The sequence below is a fragment of the Mus musculus genome, chromosome 5, assembly GCF_000001635.26.
Source record: "Mus musculus strain C57BL/6J chromosome 5, GRCm38.p6 C57BL/6J".
NCBI classification, from domain to species: domain Eukaryota; kingdom Metazoa; phylum Chordata; class Mammalia; order Rodentia; family Muridae; genus Mus; species Mus musculus.
In genome coordinates this window covers 59,939,022-59,961,405 of record NC_000071.6, presented here as the reverse complement: position 1 = coordinate 59,961,405, position 22,384 = coordinate 59,939,022, and positions in this window count along the sequence as shown.

The following is a 22,384-nucleotide window of genomic DNA, read 5'->3' as shown; positions in this document are numbered from 1 at the left end:
AACTAAGATAGAATTTGATACCAGAAGTTGGATATTTCTGTGACAGCTATAGCCATGTTTGGGGAAAACTGTAGAAAGATTTTAGAACATTGGGATTGAAGAGCCATTGGGATGTTCTAGAGGAGCTTGGAAGTTAAGAATGTTAAGAACAATGCAAAAGATGGAGATCTGTCTTGTGACATTTAAGAGAGAAGATTAAAGACTCCATTAGGTGTTTGCTAATTTGGTTTAAGATTCTGTAGTTTTGGTTACCTTGGGTTGAAGAATCAGCTATTATTAGCAAGGCATCAGAACTACTAAAGCTAGCATTTGTATTCTTCTGAAAATTGATTCTGGTTAGCTGGAGCTAAGAAATTGATGATTAATAAGAGACCATCATCATTAACATAGCATCTTCTGGAAACTGTTTTCTGAGAGCACAAAGTAGCTCTGTTTCAAAGATAGCCAAGTTGCATCTCTTGCTGGCATTTAGATTTGGTAATGTATAAGAGTCAACCAAGTACTACTGGTTTTGAAGGTATAAAGGTCTCAGGGAGAACACATGAGGCTTGGCAGTATGAGAAGCAAGAAAAAGGTCATTCAGAAAGAGGCAGTCTCAATGGCAGATGAAGGCCCAAGATGAAAGGGGCTATGCAAAGTAGTCCAACCTTTGGCATTATTAAAAAAAAAAAAAAAAAAAAAAAAACTACTGGTAAGCATGCAATCTAGTTGCAGCAGAAGACCCCAGCATTTTAGAGATACCAGTAGCATAGGATGTCCACCAAAAAACAGAAGCAGCAATGGAGTTGAACCAGCTGGAGGCTAGGAGACAATCCCTGTGCTCAGAGGGCAGAAGTGACCCATTAACATTGGAGGAGTCCAGAAGATTTAAGTGTATTCCAGACATTAAATTTTTAGTGTTTTGTTTTGCTTTGATTGTATTGTGGCTGTGCCCTGTTTTTTTCTACTTGAAGTAAGAAAGTATTTTACAGGTGCTCACAATTGAGACTCAATTTTAAGGATGTCTCAATCCCACTTGGGAGGGAGTAGAAACCAATCAGGGGGGCAGACAGAGGGAGAGAGGGACCTGGGTAATAGAGGGGACAGGGAAGGGAACAGGGGAACATGATCAGGTATTGGGGAAGAGAAACATAACTGAAACCCTGAAGGCCACTGAAAGTATGGAAACAGGTAACCTCAGGAGGTAGGAGTTGGGGGATCCTCTAATATATACCAGAGACCTGGGAGGTTACAGAGAATCAGGACTCAGTGGGAGGGACCTTGATGCAATGTCCAGCCATGGGGAGAGGGGACTTGTAGTGCCCATCTCTAGTAGAAAGACATGGCATCCAGTGTAGTGATGGGGTTGCCATCCCACAGTCAAAACTCTGACCCAGAATTGTTCATGTCAAAAGAACTGCAGGGACAAAAATAGAGAAGACACTGAGGGAAACGAGGTCTAGTGACAGGCCCGAATTGGTATCCAGCTCAAGAGGATGATCCGAGGCCTGACACTATTACTGATGCTGTGGTGCTCTTACAGACAGGAGAATAGCATGACTAGCCTTCGAGAGGCCAGACAAGCAGCTGAGAGATCCAGATGCTGATATTTACACTCAACCAATGGAGAGAAGCCGAGGACTCCTGTCGTTGAATTAGGCAAAGGATGGAAAAAGCTGAGAAGGAGGGCAACCCCATAAGAAGACCAGCAGTCTCAACTAACCTGAACCACCGATATCTCTCAGACACTGAGCCACCAACCAGGTAGCCTACACAAGCTTATAAGAGGCTGCTGATACATATACAGCAGTCTCTGTGAGAGAAGAAGCACCTAAGTCTTGAGAGACATAAGGCCCTAGGGAAGGGGAAGGAATGATGGGGGGGGGAGAGTGGGGACATCCTCTTGGAGTAGAGGTAGGAGCAATGGGATGAGTAACGGTCACAGGGTGGACATCGAGTGGGATAATGACTGGACAAAAAAAACCAAAAAGATTAAATAATAATAACAATAATAAAAAGATTTGAGTATTATAAAGGGTATTAATGTTTTGGAATGTCTAAAGAGGGTGGTATTTTTTCAAGTTACTTATGTTTTAAATATGAGGTCTTGGGGATGAGTAAGAAAGGAAGGGTCATAGGTTAATATCAACAAGTTTATATGTCAAGTTGACAAGGAGTCCTTTGGATTGGATGGTTTTGTGTGCCACCATTACACAAGGTACAGTCATAGAGGAAGAAGCTTTAGTTGAAGAAATGCCTCCATGAGATTCAGCTTAAGGCATTTTCTCAGTCATAAATGAAGGAGGGCCCAGCCCATTGTGGGTGGTATTATCCTGGGCTGTGAGTTCTGGATGCTATAATAAGAAAGCAGGCTGAGTTATCCATGGGCAGCAAGCCAATAAGCAACATCCCTCCATGGCCTCTGACACAAATACTATCTTCAGATATCATCCTTGTTTGAGTTTCTATCTTGACTTCCTTCAATCATGGATTGTGATTTGGAATTATAAGCCAAATAAATCCTTTCCTCCCCAGCTTAGTTTTTGGTCATGGTGTTTTGTCACAGTAATGAAAACCCTGACTAAGACAAGAATAGATAGAACATGACTGAGAAATAAATGTTTAAGTTACTATTGGAATATCATATGGTAAAGAAGGCAAAATAAAATCTCAGTGCCATCCATGGAGTGCCTACATAATAGTTACTTAATGGTCAGAGTGTCATTAGAGAAACTCCAGATAATATAGAAGTATATAATATATTATATATATTATATAATATATATATTATATAATATTTTATAATATAATAATAATATAATATTTTTGCTCTTCTTTTCTCACTATATTTAGATAAGAAGAGTAATTAGTAAACATTACCCACTTTTCTTACAGGACACAGAGAAATCTTGAGGTGGCCAGGCACTTAAAGGATGGTTAGCTTTTAAAATGCTAGAAGGTTCTGTGCAGTCACTACAGAGAAAATACATTAATGGCCTTACTGAGCTGTAGCTGTTAATAGTAGCAAGAGTGATTATAGCTGTGAACATGTGAAGCATTGTTCTCTTGATTAGATTTGAGGCCTGTCTCACAAGAAAGAATCCATTCCTGGTACAGTAAACATAACAAAACTTAGTAAAAATCTTGGCAAATGATGCTATAGATACAATTGCAGAATGGTTGATGATGCTTTGTTAAATGTCAATACTGTCAAATATTTGAGAAATGTTTATGTTTATATACATATAGTTGTGCCACTCTCTACCTTGGACAGATGAGATTCATATTGCAATGGGTAGTGTTTAGAGCAGAGACACATTTCTATTCAATATGCTAAGAAATATACATAATCTATGTGAAACGTATAAACCACCAAAAATGCTCATCTGTATGGGTTATAAGGTCCTTGTGCACACAGGTAATCAATACAGTCAATAGTATAAGTTAAACACACAAGCTGTGTCTTCATCTGTTTTCTACCATGAATGCTCAGAAAGGATGTGGTTTACAACATGGTAATATTTTTGATATCTCTAGGGCCAGGATCACCCCTCACAATTCCCACCAATATTATGTTTATTACTGACCCCCTTTCCCAAATCTTGAGCATTACTTCTCAGTTCATAAAGGTCATTCTTAGGAGAAATGTCAAGTGTACATTTCAACATCCTAAGTCACTTCTATTTTATTTCAGGGCCATGCCACTCTTGATTCCCCAGGTATTGTATTTACCTCAGACATTCTTCCTAGACCTATAATTCAAGCATCAATTCTGAGTCAATACTACCTATCTTTATGGAAGAAGCCATATGTACTTTCTAAAGAGTTTCAATGTGAACATGTCTTAAGCTTTCTTAAGCTTTGTTAGACATTAAGCTTTGTTGCACTTTCAGGGCTGAGTGAATTGTCATCAGGATACTTTTATCCTAAATTGTGTTTCATATAAATATGGGTAAACCATCTGTTGTCAGACTTCAGAAGTTTGGGCCAGTGATGATTAACTAAAGTTTTAGTCTTTTCTTTCCTAGGATCTTTCTGCTGCCAGCCTTAGAGCTTGTAGAGAACTGTTCTTCATAGTAAATGCTAACTTGGAGGTATTGTGAAAGAATAGCCATCAGATGGCTTCTTTGCTTACTCCTTCACTGAGGCAGTGGAAAAACAGGTTGTCAAAAGAGAGGACTTATAGACAGAAAGAACATAGGCAATATATGCATTTTTAGTAATACATGTGAGAAAACATGGAGAAAATCCCCACAGGAGAAATCTGGAGTATATATATATAGTCTCTGCCAGACAAACTTTGTACTAGATTGTGTGTGTGTGTGTGTGTGTGTGTGTGTGTGTGTGTGTGTGTGTGTTTGTGTGTGTGTGCATTTGCCTTTGAAAAATTTCTTGAGAATGGAAGAAAGATGAGTCCACATTGTAGTGGAAGATTAAACCAGGATGTTATGAATGGGCCACCAAATATGTGCCATATACTTCATACTTCTATTATTTCACTCCAGATAGATTTGCATTATATTAACATAAAAATATTTTTTGAGATAAAATTTTCCTGATTTAGTCTTCCACTGCTCATGGCTAAAATTTATATGCCATCATTAACTGGAAATTATTTTCATAATCTTGATTAAGAATTATTTTTTCAAGTTTTTTAGTTAGAATTTGTTGCTCTAGATATTGCATTGCAGTATTGGACAAATCTTCATGTTTGCAATCATATGTTTAAGTTGTATACAGCAGCATTTAAGCTGAACAGATGTTATATAAGCCAGAGTTGTGCAATGAAGAGACCTTGAATTATCATATTCCTTTGAAAATAATAAAGGTTTCCAATTAAGAATATGTTCATACTGGTTGAGTAACTTAGCAAGTAAACACTTATCTAAGTTGGACATAGTATTCAGTACACGGGGATGTTCTGAATCAATCTGCATATGAATATATCTCAGAAGGAATTATGTATACATATTTGTATACCTGTGAACATGTGTCCATGTGAATGTACAACAGCATAGTGTAGTCTCCCCTCCCCCAGCCTGAAACCTGCTTGCTCAGGGGTGGAGCTTCCTGCTCATTCGTTCTGCCATGCCCACTGCTGGAACCTGCGGAGCCACACCCGTGCACCTTTCTACTGGACCAGAGATTATTCGGCGGGAATCGGGTCCCCTCCCCCTTCCTTCATAACTAGTGTCGCAACAATAAAATTTGAGCCTTGATCAGAGTAACTGTCTTGGCTACATTTTTTCTTCCGCCCCGTCTAGATTCCTCTCTTACAGCTCGAGCGGCCTTCTCAGTCGAACCGTTCACGTTGCGAGCTGCTGGCGGCCGCAACATTTTGGCGCCAGAACTGGGACCTGAAGAATGGCAGAGAGATGCTAAGAGGAACGCTGCATTGGAGCTCCACAGGAAAGGATCTTCGTATCGGACATCGGAGCAACGGACAGGTACACATGCTAGCGCTAGCTTAAAATTTCAGTTTTGTAAAGTGTTGCTGAGGATGCGGTAGGATACGAATTAAGCTTGAATCAGTGCTAACCCAACGCTGGTTCTGCTTGGGTCAGCAGCGTGTTAATCGGAACTAGAAACGGAAACAGGCAGGTTAGCCGCAGCTTTTTAGGAAGCTGCTTAGGTGGAAGAAGAAAGGGTTTAAAGTCATGGATCAGGCGGTTGCCCAAAGTTTTCAGGAGTTGTTTCAGGCCAGAGGAGTAAGGCTTGAAGTACAATTAGTAAAAAATTTTTTAGGTAAGATAGATAGCTGTTGCCCATGGTTCAAGGAAGAAGAAACACTAGATTGTGGAACCTGGGAGAAAGTTGGTGAGGCCTTAAAAATCACTCAGGCAGATAATTTTACCCTAGGCCTCTGGGCGCTCGTAAATGATGCAATAAAAGATGCCACTTCCCCAGGGCTAAGTTGCCCCCAGGCGGAGCTTGTGCTATCTCAGGAGGAGTGCCTGTCAGAGAGGGCCTCCTCAGAAAAAGATCTTCTTAACTCAAAAATTGATAAATGTGGAAACTCGGATGAAAAACTGATTTTTAACAAAAATCACTCAGATAGAGGAGCTGCCCATTACCTTAATGAGAATTGGTCCTCTTGTGAATCTCCCGCTCCACCTGTAGTCCCCACTTCGGGAGGTGCCACTCATAGGGACACACGACTAAGCGAGTTAGAGTTTGAGATTAAGCTTCAGAGGCTGACTAATGAGCTTCGGAAACTAAAAAAGATGTCAGAAGCGGAGAAGAGTAACTCTTCTGTAGTTCACCAGGTGCCGCTAGAAAAGGCTGTGAGTCAGGCTCGTGGGAAAGGACAGAATATGTCTAATACGCTAGCCTTTCCGGTGGTCGAGGTAGTTGATCAGCAAGATACTAGGGGCAGACATTACCAGACCTTAGATTTCAAGTTGATAAAAGAGTTAAAGGCGGCTGTTGTGCAATATGGCCCTTCAGCCCCGTTCACTCAAGCATTACTGGACACAGTTGTGGAGTCACACTTAACCCCTTTAGATTGGAAGACTCTTTCTAAGGCTACCCTGTCAGGAGGAGATTTTTTGCTTTGGGATTCTGAATGGCGAGACGCCAGTAAGAAAACTGCTGCTTCTAACGCTCAGGCGGGTAATTCAGATTGGGATAGCAACATGCTTTTAGGAGAGGGCCCTTATGAGGGACAGACAAATCAGATTGATTTTCCCGTTGCAGTGTACGCGCAAATTGCGATGGCCGCACGCCGTGCTTGGGGAAGGTTGCCAGTCAAAGGAGAGATTGGTGGAAGTTTAGCTAGCATTCGGCAGAGTTCTGATGAACCATATCAGGATTTTGTGGATAGGCTATTGATTTCAGCTAGTAGAATCCTTGGAAATCCGGACACGGGAAGTCCTTTCGTTATGCAATTGGCTTATGAGAATGCTAATGCAATTTGCCGAGCTGCGATTCAACCGCATAAGGGAACGACAGATTTGGCGAGATATGTCCGCCTTTGCGCAGACATCGGGCCTTCCTGCGAGACCTTGCAGGGAACCCACGCGCAGGCAATGTTCTCAAGGAAACGAGGGAAAAATGTATGCTTTAAGTGTGGAAGTTTAGATCATTTTAGAATTGATTGTCCTCAGAACAAGGGTGCCGAGGTTAGACAAACAGGCCGTGGCCCAGGAATATGTCCCCGGTGTGGAAAGGGCCGCCACTGGGCAAAAGATTGTAAGCATAAAACGAGGGTTTTGAGCCGCCCGGTGCCGGGAAACGAGGAAAGGGGTCAGCCCCAGGCCCCGAGTTACTCAAAGAAGACAGCTTATGGGGCTATAAATCTGCTGCCCAGCCAACAAGATCAGTTCTTGAGCTTGTCAGGTCAAACCCAGGAAATGCAAGACTGGACCTCTGTTCCACTGTCCATGTAGCATTAACCCCAGAAGTGGGAGTCCAAACTCTGCCTACCGGAGTTTTTGGACCACTACCTGTAGAAACCTGTGGTTTTCTCTTAGGACGAAGCAGTTCTATTGTAGAAGGCCTGCAGATTTATCCAGGTGTTATAAGTAATGATTATGAGGGAGAAATTAAAATCATAGCCGCTTGCCCTCGTGGTGCTATAACTATACCCGCTAATCAGAAAATTGCTCAACTTACTTTGATCCCTTTGCGCTGGTCACTATCTAAATTCTTTGAAAATGAAGAAGGACAGAATAACTTTGACTCCCTTGGCGTAAATTGGGTGAAATCTATCACTAATCAGAGACCTAACCTTAAATTGATTCTTGATGGAAAAAGCTTTGAAGGATTAATAGATACCTGGGCCGATGTAACGATAATTAGAGGGCAGGACTGGCCCTCAAACTGGCCCCTGTCTGTTTCCTTGACTCACCTTCAAGGAATTGGTTATGCCAGTAACCCAAAACGTAGTTCCAAATTGCTAACCTGGAGAGATGAGGATGGAAAATCAGGAAGTATTCAGCCGTATGTTATGCCAAATTTGCCTGTAACCCTGTGGGGAAGAGATCTGTTGTCACAGATGGGCGTTATCCTGTGCAGTTCTAAGGAGATGGTGACTGAACAGACGTTCAGGCAGGGACCCCTGCCTGATCGTGATCTAATAAAGAAGGGACAGAAAATTAAGACTTTTGAGGATCTTAAACCCCACTCTAACGTGAGAGGTTTACAGTATTTTCAGTAGCGGCCACTGTCTTGCCTGCATCCCACGCCGAAAAAATTCAATGGCATAATGATATTCCGGTATGGGTAGATCAGTGGTCCTTGCCTAAAGAGAAAATAGAGGCCGCTTCTTTGCTAGTGCAGGAGCAGTTAGAAGCAGGACATTTGGTGGAGTCTCACTCTCCCTGGAATACACCCATTTTCATTATCAAGAAGAAATCGGGAAAATGGAGACTGTTGCAAGATTTAAGAAAGGTTAATGAAACCATGGTACTTATGGGAACTTTACAACCGGGGCTTCCCTCCCCAGTAGCCATTCCTAAGGGATATTATAAGATTGTTATAGATTTGAAAGATTGTTTCTTTACCATCCCTTTGCATCCAAAGGATTGTGAGAGATTTGCTTTTAGTGTTCCTTCTGTAAATTTCAAGGAACCCATGAAAAGATATCATTGGACAGTTCTCCCGCAGGGCATGGCTAATAGTCCCACCTTATGTCAAAGGTTTGTGGCAAAGGCAATTCAGCCTGTTAGACAACAATGGCCAAATATTTACATCATCCATTTCACAGATGATGTCTTGATGGCGGGAAAGGACCCCCAAGATTTGCTTTTGTGTTATGGAGACTTACGAAAGGCCCTGGCTGATAAGGGATTACAAATTGCTTCTGAAAAGATACAAACTCAGGATCCTTATAATTATTTGGGTTTTAGACTCACTGATCAAGCTGTTTTTCCCCAGAAAATTGTTATTCGTAGAGATAACTTAAGGACCTTAAATGATTTTCAAAAATTGTTAGGTGATATAAATTGGCTTCGCCCCTATCTAAAGCTTACTACAGGGGAGTTGAAACCTTTATTTGATATTCTTAAAGGGAGTTCTGATCCCACTTCCCCTAGATCCCTAACCTCAGAAGGATTACTGGCCTTACAGCTAGTGGAAAAGGCTATTGAAGAACAGTTTGTCACTTACATAGATTACTCCCTGCCGCTGCACCTGTTAATTTTTAATACGACTCATGTGCCTACGGGATTGCTATGGCAAAAATTTCCTATAATGTGGATACATTCGAGGATTTCTCCCAAACGTAATATCTTGCCATATCACGAAGCAGTGGCTCAGATGATTATCACTGGAAGAAGGCAGGCATTGACTTATTTTGGAAAGGAGCCAGATATCATTGTCCAGCCTTACAACATGAGTCAGGACACTTGGCTGAAACAGCATAGTACAGATTGGTTGCTTGCGCAATTAGGGTTTGAAGGAACTCTAGATAGCCACTACCCCCAAGATAGGTTGATAAAATTCTTAAATGTGCATGATATGATATTTCCTAAGATGACTTCCTTACAGCCTTTAAATAATACTCTATTGATTTTTACTGATGGCTCCTCTAAAGGGCGAGCTGGATATCTTATTAGTAATCAACAGGTTATCGTAGAGACTCCTAGTCTCTCGGCTCAGCTCGCCGAATTAACAGCAGTACTAAAGGTTTTTCAGTCTGTGCATGAGGCTTTTAATATTTTTACTGACAGTTTATATGTTGCTCAGTCAGTGCCCTTATTGGAAACCTGTGGTACGTTTAACTTCAATACGCTGTCAGGATCTTTATTTTCAGAATTACAAAACATCATTCTCGCCCGGAAAAATCCGTTTTATATTGGCCACATACGGTCTCACTCTGGTCTTCCTGGACCTCTGGCAGAGGGTAATGATCACATTGACAGAGCTCTAATAGGAGAAGCCTTAGTTTCAGATCGGGTTACTTTGGCCCAACGTGATCACGAAAGGTTTCATCTTTCTAGCCATACCCTAAGACTCCGACATAAGATCACAAAGGAACAAGCGAGAATGATCGTAAAACAATGTCCTAAATGTATTACTTTATCTCCAGTGCCACATCTAGGAGTTAATCCTAGAGGCCTTATGCCTAATCATATTTGGCAAATGGATATAACCCATTATGCAGAATTTGGAAAACTAAAATATATACATGTCTGCATTGATACTTGTTCAGGATTTCTTTTTGCTTCTCTGCATACAGGAGAAGCTTCAAAAAACGTAATTGATCATTGCCTACAAGCATTTAATGCCATGGGATTGCCTAAACTTATTAAGACAGACAATGGGCCATCTTATTCCAGTAAAAACTTTATTTCATTCTGTAAAGAATTCGGTATTAAACATAAAACTGGAATTCCTTACAACCCCATGGGACAAGAAATAGTTGAACGTGCTCATCGCACCTTAAAGAATTGGCTTTTTAAGACAAAAGAGGGTCAGCTATATCCCCCAAGGTCACCAAAGGCCCACCTTGCCTTCACTTTATTTGTCCTAAATTTCTTGCACACCGATATCAAGGGCCAGTCTGCAGCGGATCGCCACTGGCATCCAGTTACTTCTAATTCTTATGCATTGGTAAAATGGAAGGACCCCCTGACTAATGAATGGAAGGGTCCAGATCCAGTTCTAATTTGGGGTAGGGGCTCAGTTTGTGTTTTTTCACGAGATGAAGATGGAGCGCGGTGGCTGCCAGAGAGATTAATTCGTCAGATGAACACAGATTCTGACTCTTCTGGTAAGTATCATTCTAAAGACTAAAATTCCTTTTGTGCTTAAAATTCAGCTGAGAGCAACAGCTCTCAAAGCTGTTCTCCAGCTACTCTCTGAACCAGCTCCCGACAGGAGGCCGGAGACTAGCCTCAGCTTTACAATTTACATTTGAATAAAGTACCTAGACTTCCAGAAAGAAGTTCTGCTTTCCTACTTTCTCACTGTCTTTCAAGATTTTGTCTTTCAAGCAGGTAAATCAACATTCCCGAGGCGGACCAGTGGATGTGCATCCCTGCCCCCCTAGAGCACACAGGTGACAGCTGTTACCCCCAGTCTCAGGACATTTCCAGCATGTGGCTTTCAGTCTGAGTTAAAAATTTAGGTTTACCTAGAGGGCTAGAAGAGTAGATTTTTCTATATTAATAAAGATTGGTTTTTATTTTGATAGACAGGCTTAGCCCCTTAGCTGACCTCTGGCTTTTCACCCTTGCTGTTACTGCAAGGTGTCCTTAGCTCAATAGGCTGTGGAAAAAACAGGGATGAGGAGGAACGACTTCCAGCTCCTATTTTAGCCACAAATCGTGGTGTTACTAACGACATAATTCTTGCTTAGGCTTTGCTAATTCTGAGGTTGATAATTCTCCTTTAGGAGCTGCACAGCACTCAGAACTGTGCATACTGGTTTGTGATTGTACAAATTCAGTATGGGCACCGCTTGGTGCAGAGATACTTACTGCAAGGGAAGGTCCGGCTTGACCATTTCTGAGTTTCCTGTGAGATAAACCCGGTTTGAAAGAGGTTGGTACCAAATTTTGGTTAAAAATAAAAAATATTCTCCGGCTCTACCTCGCCTCCCCAAAAGGTACCAAGAGCCACATGTGTGGGTTTTACCCACGGGAGGAATCAGGTCCATGTCCATCCAAGCCAAGGTTAAAAGCCCACTCATCTACGGATGAGAAAATCATTTGATCACCTCAGTTAAGCGTTGCCTTATTTAACTTAATTAATAGGGGGGAGAGAGATTGGAGACATACTATTGAAAGGGCAAGCCCTTCACTGCCTCCCACCCAAATAAAAGAGCTGGTCGAACGCCTTCTCCCTGTTTCCCACCTATCTTCCAAAAATGCGGAGGAATATCAACTTAGTGCTATTTTCACATCTTTCAGTCAAACTTAGCCAGAGTTCCAACGCCCTACTTAAAATTCAACTAGAAAGTTACCTACCAAGTACTAATTAGCATTATAAAGTCAGAGTCTGCAGCTCCAGGCCTTTCAGTTAGTTGTTTACTAGAAAGGACAGTCTTAAGCCAGATACAGTTTACCATAAGAAAAGTTAAAGAATCCCAGTGAAGCAAGTTTTTTCTTTAACCCTAGATTCCAGGCAGAACTATTGAGCATAGATAATTTTTCCCCCCTCAGGCCAGCTTTTTCTTTTTTTTTTTTTTTATTTTGTTAATAATAGGGAGGAGATGTAGTCTCCCCTCCCCCAGCCTGAAACCTGCTTGCTCAGGGGTGGAGCTTCCTGCTCATTCGTTCTGCCACGCCCACTGCTGGAACCTGCGGAGCCACACCCGTGCACCTTTCTACTGGACCAGAGATTATTCGGCGGGAATCGGGTCCCCTCCCCCTTCCTTCATAACTAGTGTCTCAACAATAAAATTTGAGCCTTGATCAGAGTAATTGTCTTGGCTACATTTTTTCTTCCGCCCCGTCTAGATTCCTCTCTTACAGCTCGAGCGGCCTTCTCAGTCGAACCGTTCACGTTGCGAGCTGCTGGCGGCCGCAACAGCATAGGCACATAAACTGATGAGCATTCATAAGTACTCCCAAACTCAAAAATTTTGCAGTTGCTTAGCCCTCAGTGCCAGGGTCAAAATATGCCATTCTTTAAAGATCATATCATACCATTTTCTCAGAGATAATAAATAAGTAATAAATCTTTAGTATTTTATTTATTTTGATATTGCATGGTTTTAACTGTCTTAGCTATAACTCTAATCCATGTATTTTACGCAATTCTGTGATGTCTTAGCAGACAAAGGCACTTGATGTCAAACTTGTATGCTGTAGTGAATTTCCTGGAACCTAAAGGTACAGACGAGAAGTCTGACTCTTGTAAATTTTCCTCTACTCTCTCCATGTGTACCATGGAGCGTATTCTCTACCCAGTAAGTAATTTAATGCAAGAAGCAAAGGTTTATTTGATTTCATTTTATGTGTTATGGCTGTTTTACCTGCAATTATATCTGTGTACCATGAGCATAGCTGGTCCCCTCAGAGGTCAAAGAAGAGCATCATCTATCTAAGACATGGAGTTACAGGTAGGTTGTGCAGCTCCAAGTGGAAGCTAGAAGTTGAGCTTGAGTTTTGGTCTTCTACAAAAGCGCAAGTGCTTTTTTTTTTCTTTCTTTTTCTTTTTCTTTCTTTTTTTTTTTTTTTTTTTTTTTTTTTTTTTTTTTTTACACTCCAGGTTCTATTCCCCTCTGGTCCATCCTCCGACTGTTCCACATCCCATACCTCTTCCTCATTCCCCTGCCTCCATGAGGGTGTGCCCCACCCATAGCTCACCAGAACTCTAAACTCTTTGGGGCCTCCAGTTTCTGGAGTGTTACGTGCATCTTCTCTGACTGAACCCAGACCAGGAAGTCTTCTGCTGTGTATGTGTGGGGACCCACATATCAGCTGATGAATGCTGCCTGGATGGTGATCCAATGTCTGAGAGATCTTGGGAGTCCAGGTTAATTGAGACTGATGGTTCTCCTACAAGTTTGCCCTCCTCAGCTTCTTCTAGCTTTTCACTATTTCTACAACAGGGGCCAGCCGCTTCTGTCCATTGGTTGGATGCAAATATATGCAGCTGACTCTTTCAGCTTGTTGGGTCTTTTGGAGGGCAGTCATGATAGGTCCCTTTTTGTGAGCACTCCATAGCCTCAGGAACAGTGTCAGGCCTTGGGGCCTCTCCTTGAGTTGGATCTCACTTTGGGCCTGTCGCTGGAACTTCTTTTCCTCATGCTCCTCTCCATTTCCATCCCTGCAGTTCTTTCAGATAGGAACCGTTACAGGTCAGTTTTGACTGTGGGATAGCAACCTGATCCCTTTTAAACACAGAGGTATCTCACAAGCCCCAACAAAAACTAATCAATTTTAAGAAATTCTTAGTGTCCAGATAAATATCCAACCAAGAGAAGGAATGCAGACTATAGATACTCAATTGAAATCAAGACCAAAGAGAGGGGCAATCATTCTGAAACCTAACTTAGTCTTTCCCAGTTAATATTCTTTCCCAAGTGTATGCAGAATTCTGACCTTGACTTTAAAAACAAAACAAAACAAAACAAAACAAAACAAAACAATTCCAAAGCCACAAACAAAACAACTTTGTCTGGTCTAAAATGAAACACAAATCTAATCAAAGCATATCCTACTCACTTAGGACTGAATTTGCCTGCACCATCACAATAGCAGAATTAATAAATTTTGTTGCATGAAGTTGTGATTTCTTTTATTGTTATGTCCACAAATATGTTCAGTAGACTTTATATTGTTTGAAGCGTTAAAATTATTAACAAATTTGAGATTATTCTGAAAACATTTTGTGCATTTTTGGGGTGAATTCAGAAATTTGTTTTCTTAGGAATACACTAGTAGTAAAGTTTTTGATTTAAAACATATTTTAATGCATTTGTTGATGGCACATATTTTTCAAAGTGATTGTTCGATTTGCAATTGTACAAATAACATATGTTTTCAGTTGCTCAGTAGCTTTATCTTAATTTAAGAATTTTTGGAAGTATAATTTAACTCATATTTAAAAGTATCTAATATCCACTGATTACTTGTTAATTAACCCCTTTTATAAGTTAAATAAGTGATTAATTTAAATCCATTTGTTAATAATTTTATTACTATTATGTTTTTCAGATAATTAGATTTTCCGAAAGAGGTAGTATCCAGAGCAGATTTGTTTTAATATTTAAATAGTATCTTTTTTCTCACTCATTCAAAATTAAGTTTACGATCTAGGAACAACAATTTTCCCAGATTAGATTTTGCCAATTGGACCTTGGATATTTTACATTGTTTGTTGCTTTTATTTTTATTTTTGAAATTGAAATATAATTACATAATTTATTTATCCTCTTCTTTCCTTCAACCTTTTCTGTAAACTATCCTTGCTTACGCTCAAAGGCATAGACTTTGGTGTGTCTCTTTTTAAAATTGTATTCTATATATGTAGCTGTTATACATATAGTAAAATGTCATCTATATTTATACAGATATATAAATATGTTTTTATGGAGATATATTTTTCTATAAAAATATATTCTTTTCATAAGTTTTATATAAGTACATGCATGTATGCGCAGACCAGATGAAATATTTTAATATATTTTATTTTACATAGAATAAAGAGGAAATAGGAATTGAATATGCTCAAGGATAAATTAGTTCCTTTATGAAGATGAGACATAATCATTTTATTTTTTGTAAATACTAACATGAACTTTTGCGTAAATATGTTGTTAGCCAATATAATGTAGATAGATTAATTTTTGTCAATGAAAACCTGGTAAAGTTATTTTTTATTTTCCTATTTTTTTGCCATTCTGTTTTAGGTACTAAAGTAGCATCTCTGAAATGGTGATTATAATTAATCATGAAATAAAGAATGCTACTAAAATAATGGTTTAATAAGAAAAGAAAGAAGAAGAAAAATGTATTGATGAAATGTCAGTACTAGTCAGTATCAAATTATGCTCTACACAATGGTACAGGCTTTTTATTTTTTGTTTCCAGAAGGAAACAAGATTAAATCAGACACTGACCTCAGAAGGAAGGCTAAGCAGCTTAATTTGAACATTTGATGTCTTGTTAATTCCATTCAATTTTAGAGTGTCATTAACCTATGTGCTTTAAAATAGACAGATCATTTCATTTATGATACATTATTTTTTCAGTCTCTTGTTATACAGAATAACTTTTATTTCTGGTTGAAGTATAATTTAATAGGATTAATAGTTAAATTGATAGGATTATGTATGCATTCATATCTGGATATTACTTTATATTTAGTGAATTGATGTTATGTTGGAGAGAATAAGGAAATATCCAGTGGAGTCCAAAATCAAAAGAGAATAAGGTTTTCTCTATTGTGTAATTGTATGGTACCTATTTATGTTCTGTTTTCTCAGACAGCTAATGCATCTGTAAGAATTAATTATTCACAATGAGAAGCACAAGTATGACTTTGCTATTTCCAACAGTGAAGAAAGAAAAATCTGTACATCATTGTGCTCACATGGAAATCCCAAATGTTCATGGAATTTAACTGGTATTTAGTGTTCTATATCAAACCTTTACTTTTTGTTTTTAAATATAAAAAGAAAATTTTGTTTTTAAAAATGGCTATAAAAGTGAATTGATTTTTTTATGTGATCTAAATGGGTTTAAAAATAGACAATCTCAAAATAGTCATGCCCCATTTATTTATTTGGGACATGCATGAATGTGGGAAAGTACTCCATAGAAGGGAGTAATAGATGAGAGATCGGGAAGGAGATAAGAGAATGAATAGGTGAGAATAACCAGAATTCATTCAATTCATGTATGGAATTTTCCAAAAAAATAATTTAATCAATTTTAAAATTGCTTTAAATTTTTATCTATAAAATGCTGAAAGTACCATCTGATTTAGGTTTTTTTTTAATTAGATATTTTATTTACATTTTAATTTTTATCCCCTTTTCTAGTTTCCCCTTCAAAAATCTCCTTTCCTGTGCTCCCTCCCCGTGTTCCTCCACCTACCCACTCCCACCTCCTGGCCCTGGCATTCCCCTATACTGGGGCATAGAACCTTCACATTTCCAAGGGCCTCCCACTGATGATCAACTAGGCCATCATCTGCTACATATGCAGCTAGAGTCATGAGTCCCCACCCTGTGTTTTCTTTGATTGGTGGTTTAGTCCCAGGGAGCTGTGGGGGTACAAAGTCCTGAGCAGGAATTGAAGGAATGACCATCCAGAGACTGTCCCACCTGGTGATCCATCCCATAAACAAGCACCAAACCCAGACATTATTGTGGATGCCAACATATTGTGGATGCCAACAAGAGCTTGCTGACAGGAGCCTGATATAGCTGTCTCCTGAGAGGCTCTGCCAGTGCCTTACAGATACAGAAGTGGATACTCACAGCCATCCATTGGACAGAGAAGAGGGTCCCCAATGAAGGAACTAGAGAAAGTACCCAAGGAGCTGAAGAGTTTTGTAGACCCATAGGTGGAACAACAATATCAACGAACCAGAGCTCCCTGATTCAGTTTGTAGTTAAGTTTAAGTAAATATATACAAGTTACTGTATACATTCTGATGTACTATGCTACAGAATATACCAGCTGTTGAAGTTTCTTACTTTATCCTTAGTTTTAACTTATGATTACTTTTTATATTAGGATAGTGAGTGTTTCAAGAATCATTCACTACTTTATTGAAGTAAGTAGTTATCTTTTGTACTAGTCTTAAACATGCTTCATTATGCTGAGACAAGCTCATGGTGCAGCTACTTTATGAGTTTTAACATGAAGGGCTGCTCTGTTTTGTCAAAGGATTTTCCAAAGTCTTTTGAGTTATCATTTGATTTTAGCTTTGAGCTTTCTGATTTTAAATTAGGGCACAAGTAGAAGTCAGAAGCATAGAAAATGGCTACTGATAAGGGTGATTCATAAAAGTAGGTATATAGGCATTGTACATATATAATGTTACCACTGATTGGCTTAAGTTGTTAAAAAAAAAGATTATGCAAGCTTACAAAGTTAGAAGGTCGAACCAAAACGGACTCTATGTGGAGTGAACCACATTTCATTGCTTACATGTATCAAATTCTTTGATAATATGCTTTAAATTAAAAAGGATTTTTATACCAGATTAGTTTTTAATTGTAATAATTTAGATAGATAAAATTAAGTATTAATGACCTTCAGCTCCAAAGATAGAGGTTTCAACAAATCAGTTTTATGGTGTGTGTGTGTGTGTGTGTGTGTGTGTGTGTGTGTGTGTGTTCTTTATCCTAAGCCAAAGAAAATGCATCAGTAAATTCAGAAAGGGAAATTTGTCAGAAAGTTAGGTCAAGGTTGATGAAAATTTAGACTTCCCTTTGGATTTGGCACAGTTGTAAAGAAAACAGACTGACTGGGTGCCTTAATAATACATAGTAAAAGACTATGACCATTAAAGTTGCATTATAAATAGAACACTATAGACTTACTTTTCCAAGTCTATGTTTATAAAGATGAAGAAGTGGAAAGAATAATGATAATAAATAAACAGCCTATTTGGATCAGAGTTCAAAGTGTAAAGGCAAAATATCTCCAAGGGGAAAAAAAAATCTCATTTTGTTAAGATTTGGAAAGGCTTTTTTATATGTTCTATACCCTGTATATTAATTGACTTGTAGTCTTACTCAAATTTGTAAAACTAAAGATGTGAAAATACATGCTTATGTGTTTCAAAATTAAAAGTTCAGATACAGGCAAGTGAAGGAAGACTATTTCTCCATATTGGTAGGTAATAAAAATTATTTGTTGCATATTTTAAGACAATATCAATTTTCTTGATTTGGAAATATGAAATATATTTAAAAAAAGAGCATTTATTTCACAGATGGCATTGGTTAGACTCAATATCATGAGGCAATAATTTATTAAGGTTTTTCTAGATTTTAATGCTTTAAAATTTTAAATTTTAATGTTAATGTATAAATAAAATCATTCATTCTCTGGCAAGTAGATTAATTCTGTGAAGAATAGCATAATAGAATTTTTGCAGTTCAAATAAATGTTACATACATTTCGAAGTTTGCTAGGCCCCGGCATAGTCTCACAAGAGACAGCTATATCAGGGTCCTTTCAGCAAAATCTTGCTAGTGTATGCAATGGTATCAGCGTTTGGAAGCTGATTATGGGATGGATCCCCGGATATGGTAGTCTCTAGATGGTCCGTCCTTTCATCTCAGCTCCAAACTTTGTCTCTGTAACTCCTTCCATGAGTGTTTTGCAGTTAGCTATTGGATGGATCACAGGGCCCCCAATGAAGGAGCTAGAGAAAGTACCCAAGGAGCTAAAGGGATTTGCTACCCTATAGGTGGAACAACATTATGAACTAACCAGTACCCAGGAGCTCTTGACTCTAGCTGCATATGTATCAGAAGATGGCCTAGTTGGCCATCACTGGAAAGAGAAGCCCATTGGTCCTGCAAACTTTATATGCCTCAGTACAGGGGAACGCCAGGTCCAAAAAGGGGGAGTGAGTGGGTAGGGGAGTGGGTGGGGGAGGGTATGGGGGACTTTTGGGATAGCACTTGAAATGTAAATGAAGAAAATACCTAATAAAAAATTTTTACATACATAAAATAAACAATTACAACTTGTTTACTAATAAAGATACTTGAGTAAAATGTAACTTTCATACTATTCTCAAATAGTTTCTTCAGAATTGCTCTGCTAAATTAAACTTTGGTTTCACTTAAGGAATAAAGCAACACAGGCTAGCAGAGCCCAACACAAAGGGTTAGTACTGGGATTACGTGATAATACTCCTTTTTGTCATGGGATTGCTTTCAATAAGGAAACACTGAACAATGGCACACAGACATGCACCAAATCTAATAAAGCTGACAGATTCTGAATTATTGTCTAATTCTATGAAAGATGGCAATCTTTTTATGTGACATTCACAGAAACAAACAAGAAAAAGTACTTAGTTGAATTATGGCCTGTAACTTTTACATTTGAAAACATAGATGTTCCAAGTGGGTTTGTGAAATGGTATTAAAGTCAATGCCTCTTCCTTCTTTATCAGTAAGTAAATTATTAATAAGACAAGTAAATCGCTGACAATTTTATAAAGTTTAAATGGAGACTTTTGTCTTGAAAGAACTGCAACCTGAGTAGTAACCAAACCCACATGGTAGAAACTATGAACTGGGATTCACAGTCTCAGTTTTTGATATATGCAGAATTTCAAAAATTTGTCCAAAATTCTGATATGATTTTTTGTGAGGAAATGGAAATAATCACTTTCATCGAAGAGAATAGGGAAGCATTATGGTTTGCAACTAACTCAAATCCACTGTAAATTCCCTGGAGTCATGGCCTCATGGCAGGAAGAATACATCTCTTTTTAAGCCACTCTTTTGTTTTAATTGGCATATGTTACCGAAGTAATAACTGCACTGCTTGTAAGAAATAACAAATGTGACTAAAATGATCATTGAGATGGAGAGTAATCAGCTAGAATAACCTAATTGTCTATATGTGCTGATAGCAAAAGTCAGTAAATTTTCAGGTTGTTCAATTAAACTGTACCTCATTAATTCTATCAAGAGTAGAAATTTTAAATGACCTCAATTGAAGCAGTTTACATTTAGAATTATCTCTTCTAATTGTTTACTTGCTTTTTAATTTTCTTATATTTTCATTTATTTCTAATCACTTAGTTTACTGTTGTCACAGATTTTTCTTACACTACAGAGAAAAAGTGTGAAAAGAATTTTATAATGATATGCTATTGACTCTGTGCCTACAGTCATTGTAATTCAGGAAAGTATGCTAAGTTTAGTGATGTCTGCCAGAATTTTAGTCTAAATGAGCTAAGTACCTGCTATTGTATAGAGCAGACAACCACCATCTGAATGAAAATAGGTGTGTTCCCTTTCCTTACCTAGAGCTCAGACCTGCAAGGAGAGGTTAAAATCCTTCAGTGCATGTCATTATTTTGCCTGACTCCCTTTTTCCCAGATGTTAGTTGCGTGGTCTATGTATGCAACACTGGATTTAGACTGTTCAGAAAATCCAGTGAGTAAAGATACATGCATGAAATAATGAGCATTCTTTCCATAAGCCACTCCCAAATAACAAGTTCATTATTTTATGGTTAAACTCTGCAAAGCAAGCAAAGACAATTTCACATCTGACGATCTCCTTTATTAGATTCCTTCTTTTTTGGAAGGATGTTCATAGGTTTTCAATAAACATAAAGTAATATTTTAAAATCTGGAATAGAAGCACTTATCTTAACATCCCCTCTTGTACTCCAAATTAATCTGCAAGAACTGGAAATGAGTTGACAGATAATAGAACTTGGTAACACACCCATGTAATGTTATTAGGGAGACAGTAAGAACCTGAAGTACCTGGTGAATAGAAGGTTAAAAAAATCCCAGAAGAAAGAACAGCACACAGAAGCTGGGCTGTTCTGCAGCCCCTCTGTGCACAGGTACTGCCAGGGGACAGTTGGTCCCCAGGGAGTACTCTGACTCCAGGGCTCAGAGGTGAGATCTCCATTTTCTCTCCAGAGACTGTCGAAAGCAAGATCAGCCAGAAATACACAGGGCATAGGTAGAACATCTGGAACAGGGTCCTTCCAACTACCATCGGTATAAAAGTTCCGGGGCTGTTCTGTAACCCTTTTTGTAAGAGTCCTGCCAGGAGATAGCTAGTCTCCCTGGAGTGCTGACACAGGCTTTCAGGCCCACAAGAGGGATAAGCTCAAGCCAGAGACAGTAAGAGCATCTAACACCAGAGATAACCAAATTGTGAAAAGTAAGCACAAGAACCTTACCAATAGAAACCAAGGTTACATGACATCATCAGAACCAAGTTCCTCCACAACAGCAAATCCTGGATTCTCAAATACACCGGAAAAGCAAGACTTGGATTTAAATTCACATCTCATGATGCTAATAGAGAACTTTAAGAAGGACATAAATAAATCCCTTAAAGAAGTACAGGAGAACACAGGTAAATAGTAGAAGACCTTAAAGAGGAAACAAAAAATCCCTTAAAGAATTACAGGAAAGCACAACCAAACAGTTGAAGGAATTGAACAAAACCATCCAGGATCTAAAATTGAAAATAGAAACAATAAATTACAAAGGAAAACAACTATGAAGTTAGAAAACCTAAGAAAGAGATAACGAGTCATAGATGTGTGCATCACCAACAGAATACAGCAGATAGAAGACAGAATCTCATGTACAGAAGAAACCATAAAAACATTGACACAACAGCCAAAAAAATGCAGCATGCAAAAAGATCCTAACCCAAAACATCCAAGAAATCAAAGACACAATGAAAAGACCAAACCTAAGGGTTATAGGTATAGTAGAGAAGAAAGATTTCCAACTTAAAGGGCCAGTAAATATCTTCAACAAAATGATAGAAGAAAACTTCCCTAATTTAAAGAAAGATATGCCCATGAACATGCAAGATGTCTACAGAGCTCCAAATATATTGGACCAGAAAAATGTTCCTCTCATCATATAATAATCAAAACATCAAATGCATAAAACAAAGAGTATTAAAAGCAGTAAGGAAAAAAGGTCAAGTAACATATATAGACAGACGTATCAGAATTATGACAGCCTTCTAGCCAGAGACTATGAAAGCCTGAAAATCCTGGTCAGAGGTCATGCAGACTCTAAGAGAACACAAATGCCAGCCCAAGCAACTATACCCAGAAAAACTCTCAATTCATAGATGGAGAAACCAAAGACTTTCATGAGAAAAAAAAACATTAACTTTCCAGAAATCCTTCAAAAAATAGTAAATTGAAAACTCCAACACAAGGATGAAAACTACACCCTAGAAATAGCGAAAAAATCATCTTTTAACAAAACAAAAAGTATATAGTCACATAAACATAATTCCACTTCTAACAACAA